This window comes from Helianthus annuus, chromosome 15 (genome assembly GCF_002127325.2).
Source record: "Helianthus annuus cultivar XRQ/B chromosome 15, HanXRQr2.0-SUNRISE, whole genome shotgun sequence".
In the NCBI taxonomy this organism is placed as follows: domain Eukaryota; kingdom Viridiplantae; phylum Streptophyta; class Magnoliopsida; order Asterales; family Asteraceae; genus Helianthus; species Helianthus annuus.
The window spans coordinates 120,474,354-120,480,855 of record NC_035447.2 but is presented as its reverse complement, the minus strand read 5'-3'; the positions used below and the strand labels follow the sequence as shown (position 1 = coordinate 120,480,855).

Genomic DNA, 6,502 nt, shown 5'->3' with positions numbered 1-6,502 from the left:
TCAACAAAACACCATCTTTATATAACATCCATCACAAAACGCATAAGTGGTACATATTGTTCATTCTACAAATAAAACTTGAATGGTGTACTAAATTTGCAGCACAACCAAAAAAAAAAGAACTTAGCAGTGTACCAAAGAATCAATATTCTAAATGGCTCCATCTTTACCAAACGTTAAATCTATGAGTCTAACACACATGATACAACCACGGTCTAGTTCGAGAGCGCGATCCAACTTCAAGAACTCCGGTAAAGTTTTGCATAGACTCTCTTAGTCCTATACAGCACAATCATACTCAAGACAAATGCCATGAGACAAAGAAGTGAAAAGATTCCGCAAGTGATGGAGTAGCATATGGTTCCATAGCACGTCAGTGCTTCGCCATCTGTGAGCGTGTTAAGGTTTGTAGCACTTTGAATCTTGGTTTCATAGTCATAAATGCCGCTAGCAATGACGCCGGAGAAAATTAGTGAACCGGCTGGGGTAGCAAGTGTAAGAAAGTTATACAATGCACCAAAACTCTTTAGCCCGAATAGTTCTGACACAGCAGATGGCACAATGGCCCAATGGGCCCCGTAACACGATCCCATCACAACTGAGACAATGTATATCGCCCCTGGTGCACTAACGACATAGTAGAGAAGTGAACACGACATCACTACTTGAGCCGCAGCCACTGCCACTGGTCTCGGGTATGCATACTTCTTGTTGCCATAATAGTTTAAAAAGTTAAATTGCTTGGAAAAATCAAACTTATTTACATGTACATAGAGCTGCAAACGAAGCGAACATGTTATGGGTTACCAAAAAAACATAATATACCTTAAGCACCCTTTTGCCTCTAAAGCTTACGCGCGTTGCAGCGGAGTCGATAATTTACGTTAGTTTATCAAAATTTCACCTGTAGTCTCCACTTGGCTGACCATTAAACAAAATTTCATTTGCAAATGTTTTGACTGCAAAGTCAATGCACTGGTCAGTCCAATTATCATCCTCAGTCAGCATCCTCTGGAATGGCATAACACAGGTTACCATCATCAGCAGGTTGTTTTTCCAAATTTACCCATGTTGCTTGCTTCACTTCGCCTACTCCGTTACCCTTAGTAGGGCCCACACTTGTCGGGTCAGTCCTATGACACATCTTTTTTTGTTTCCATTTTTATGATCGAGTAGGTGAACTAAAATGTAAATGATGTTGGTGTTGGTGATCAACACCTGGTCGATGCTTTACACAGAAAAAAAAAGAAACACGAATGATCGATCGTAGCCAAAAATCAGAAACACAGGTGACTATGTAAACTTGGTAGACCTTTGGCCCGTGTGATGTCAAAAGGTCGACCCAATCACCATTTTAAACTGACGCCTAATTGGACTAAATGAGGAGCTGATGATACCCTTAGTGGGGCCCACACTTGTCGGGTCAATCCCATGACATTCTTTTTTTTTCCATTTTGATCGTAGCCAAAAATAATGACATGGGTTCCTTCCATGTTACCCATTGCTGAATCTGGATGCTCTTGGTTTGAAGTGGAAGCAACATCATTGTTTTTCAGTTCACTCACTTTATGAGTTTCATTTTTTGAATTCTGAATACTAAAAAATTAAAAAAAATAAAAATATTAGTTTCAGATATGATCAAAACCAAATAAGAGAACAAATTGAAGTAATGATGTGTTTACCTCGAAAATATATTCGTTATCGAATGAATCAAGAATTGTATTCCAAGCTATTGGATTGGTGGCATAAGAAACAATGAATACTTAGGAAATTGTCAAAGCTGGGTTCTGGCTGAACATCAAAAGGTCATCTTCTTTAAGGAATGTATTTCCATCAAATTTGAAGTCACTGGTAGAAGCACCAAAAATGGTTCAACAAGCAAATAATCCAATTCAAAATCCTCAGTGTTGCTTGTTTCACTAATGTATTCATTTTTTTTTTCAGATGTGGGTCCAACTTGTTCTGTACCGGCAAATCAAACAAGCATGATAAGAGGTAAAAGTTTAAAACTATTAATAAATTACAACGATAATAGCACATAGGGTAACTGCCATTCGCATTAAACCTCCAAAGAATGAGGCAGCTCCAAGTAAAGCATACCTGAAAATATATTATTCCCATGTAGAATCCTCCAAGCATGACCATTTCTTGATAATTAGAAGGCCAAACTCATCAGTTCGTTCATTAATTATACAAAAGAAAACAAAATCTACCATAAACACACTATTAGACACCCAACCCAAACACTCCACTTTGCAAGATATGAAGTTGCAAATCTTTCCTTGGTTTAATGTATTTGTTAAAAAAGACATAAAAGTGGTTAAACAATCAACCCAGTGAGGGAAGTCTCCCTATATTAACGACGATAATCACAATCAACTCGAACATAAGCAAAAGTTATGTCACCCATCTGCCAATTTATGAAGAGTCACTCTTTAATATTTCGAGCTTCCTCTAAAGAATCCGGTGCCCTTCCTACGCAATATATGAAATTATGAATGAATTCTTCTTTTAAAAGATTCTTTGCCTATTTCATAACAATGTAATTTTGATTTTTAATCATAATATGCTATTATCACTATGAAAAAAAAAATCAACAAAATGTAACTGTGGGTTAACACAGTTCATTCTAGCCTGTACTAAAAATGACCATGTAACCTAGACCTGTTTTAATCCATTAATCTTACTGCATACTCCCTGTATTAGCAACAATAATCAGAATGAACTTGAATATAAGCAAAAGTTATGTAATAAAATCAAACAGACTTCTAAAAGGGCACCTTGTCAAAAACCCAGATGAAGCTTTTCAAGGGTTCTTCAAAATTTCCTAGTAAAACAGCAATGAGTCGATTAATTCGAACTAAAATTCACCAGGCAATTGAAGGTTGTCAATCAGAATCCTAGATGATGACTCGATCAGAACCCAAGATGACGAGCCGAGCATTAGTAGTTACCAATCAAATCTGGGATTCGATACGATAATTTAAACCTTTTTGTTTCACAACTCAAAATTGAAAACTCATACATGTGGTCCGCCGAATGTGTTGAATAATCTCGCCTTCGTTCATCTTCAATGAGTCCGCAAGTAACAACCATCGCGTCAGACAGTAGCAGTGGGGTTGGCAACGACGGTGAATAATCTCGCCTCGTTTGTACGGTTCGTCTTCTTCACCGGGAGGATTAGGGTTGCTGCCATCCAATCGTCCAGAATTGATGTGACCTAATTGATGTATTACTAATTGCAGTGACGCTTTGCGTCATCTTAGCAGCAGTGTTATTCAGATGTAGACTTGATTGTGGGCGTAATCCATTGAATTGGGGGGTAAAATTGGGAGAAGATGATGAAAAAACAGGGAATAAGGCATGACCCTTCGACTGCCATCTTAAAATTTCAGGAGTAAATTACCTTTTAGTACATATGAGATATATTATATAGTATTATAGATATATATATTACTATTACTATTACTATATATTTACTATTTACTATATATTTACTATATATTACTAAACGAATTGAAATGAATAGTGATTTTACTATTATAATAATATATAGTTTTTTAATACTTTATTATTTTTAATATTATAATAATACTTCTTTTCTTTACTTTTTAACTTTAATTCTTTTTTTAATATCAGAGGTTGGGATAAGATTGGTGTCAACCGATATCGAACCAGTACTGGTATAAAAAATACCGGTACGATCCTATTCGGTATCAGTACATGAAGGTAAAAACCGACACTAATACAGTTTGTTATAAAATAATAAAGAACAAAAAGATAAAAATCATATGATACATCTTGGCTTATGACTTAAGTATATTTGATATATTAAATCTCTCGAATTTATCATAGGATGTTACCGCATTAAAACATTTCCCAAACTCTTTAATTTGCATATCTAACATCGTTTTGAAATAGATTAACTCATAATAGTTGTGATATTAGTTCTTTGTCTTTTTTTTTTCTTAAGTTATTGTCATTCATATTGATCATTTTAATGTCATATACTTCACACACAGAGCAAACTTCTTCCAAATGTGTAAGTGTATTATAATGAAAATTCCAACTTGTATCCCAAACTCTTGCAAAAGAAATTTCATGATTTAAAAGTATCAAATCCCATTGCCTCTTTCAATTTCTCTTTTTGACTTTCTCAAAGCATGTATTGGCATTTGCAAGATGCACATACAACATTTGTCAAGGTGTATACCATATCAAAACACTCACTGAAGGACTGTTTTCTTTTTCAAAATTAAATCTCTCAAACCGTTTAGCTCACAACAATATTACTTGTTTAATCATAACCTTAACCTCTAACATTAGTTATGCTCAATTCATATCGGGCAAACAAATCATTAACAGAAGATTTGGAAGATAATGCATATGTTTCCAAGGCATGAACAAGACCAGTAAATCACTCTTTAACAACTCCACATTTATCATCATATCATAAAAGCATCTATTTAGCACTTCTTATGCAAAATGATTACGATTGTCTTTACGTATTTTTTATATGTCATTTGTTAATCTTCGTTACGTGCATTCCCTGATGCAACATTACCAATAGTTTCATTTTGTTATCCAAAAAAATATAATAATTCCAAATATAATTCATCTATTTAAAGAATCTTATAAGTCATCGTGACCACAAAAAGATAAGGCTAGAGGGTATGGTGATGGTCCTCCAAGGGAGGATGATCCGTCACGTAGGCGTCACGTCATAGTCCTCCCAAGGATACTCCATCCCCCAAAAGTAGAGGGTATGGGAGGATGGTCCTAGTCATAGTCCTCCCCACCCAGTGGCGGATCCAGAATTTTTTTTCACTGGGTTCACTTTTTAGGTGTTTAAGTTTTGGTCAACTCAAACGTTCGAATTTTCGGGTTGGATCGGGCATTATCACTAAAGTCAATATTTTTTCATATCCCACTATTTATCTCCGTCTCTAAAAACACATGAAGCATAAAAAGATGAATAAATAAGCACTATTTAATGCCGGTTCCACCACAAAAGCATCTAATTGAACAACCGGTTCAACTACCAAAGCTCTAACCGAACCATTTCTATTGATTATTAGCTAAGAGATTCTCTTAATCGTTTCTGTTCGACTAAGCTTAATTAAATTAATAATTACCATCTAATTGCTATGTTCAACAATATAGACCTGAAATTGGATTAAACATTCTTGAATTTAAATTCAGAGTTCAAAAATAAACAGTTCAAATATGAAATAGGAAACATTAAAAGGACACCTTGCTGATGATACACATATATGCTTTATACATGTATGATTGAAGCAAAATGGTGTAAATTTCAGACGTTTTTTTCACAGATTCAAAACAAAAAATTGAAAAGGGTTTATTGCAAATTTGTAAACTTTTTTTCAAATCACAACACAAATACCCCCTTCAAACAAGACTCAGCAACAGGGGCACACAGATATGTTCATATAAATGTACCAAAATCATTTGGATTTCTTTTCTGCGAAAGATTAATAGAAATGTCAAAATGAAGAAGGGTTCATCATAAAGATTTACCTTTTTTCTCCAAAATTTACAAGAAATACACCTAGAAAATCCAGAAAAGATTTGAAAGAATGAACAATGGTGGAGGTGGTCGGAAGGTGGAGGCGGAGGACGGCCGGTGTCGGCGGAGGTGGAGGCGCCGTTGTTGATTCTGACTCTGATGTTGCTGAAGGTGGAGGCCAGTTACTTTATTCTCTGAAGTTTTTATGTTAGGGGTTTGTGTTGTTCTAACCCTAAATGGGTTTTAAATTAAAGAAAAAAAACGGAACAAAAAATTTGACTAATTATGCCTTATACAAGATTCAAACCCGGGTGTTTAAAGAAGAATAACGGACACTGAACCAGTAGAGAACTAAGGCTTTTTGTTTATGGGTTCCTTTTATATCTTACTTATGGGTTTTACACTAAAAAGTAAAAACCGAATGGGTTCCTGGGAACCCGTTCTTTGTTAATAGGTCCGCCCCTGTGGACCCCACCATTTTTATGTTTTTTTTTTAATCTTCTACTTTTTTTTAACATTTAACAAATAAACTAACAAAGTATTTTCATTAATATTAAAACCACATTACATAAATTTAAAACAAAACATAAACTTAATAAAAAAAACATAGACTTAAATAATATCATGCTTTTTCTTCTTCATGATGTCGGTTTGTAGTTTTTTCAACATCGAACATTTCGGCTCGGGATACTTAGGTCAATAAGTTTTTGGAAAGCGCAACCAAAGAACTAGTTGAGGTTGATATTCATACTATTGCTTATCACTTTATTTTCCAAACGTAACACATACCCATCTCTTTGAAGCTGAAAAATCAAAATCATATCAACTAAGAATCTAAATATTCAAATCAAATGACTATCAAATAGCATCTATAACTAACATTCTAATAAGTAATTAAACAGTTGTTACTAAAATTCTTAGCTTCTAACAAGTAATCAAATTTAAGTAACAAATGTTACTAACGTTCTAACTAAA

The 6,502-nt window shown here is 34.5% G+C and overlaps 1 long non-coding RNA gene across 3 annotated transcripts; it reads right to left on the bottom strand.

The window, feature by feature from the left end:
- Positions 1–5,795, bottom strand: LOC110912308. 3 transcript variants are annotated; one of them, XR_004880940.1, is made up of 3 exons: positions 1,683–5,795; positions 826–1,596; positions 1–707 (listed from the first exon to the last, which is right to left on the bottom strand). It is a non-coding gene; the product is annotated as an uncharacterized LOC110912308 (long non-coding RNA). The 3 variants fall into 3 exon arrangements; XR_004880941.1 differs by having other exon boundaries at positions 1–704; XR_002577827.2 differs by having other exon boundaries at positions 1–1,596.
- Positions 5,796–6,502: the final 707 nt, after the last annotated feature.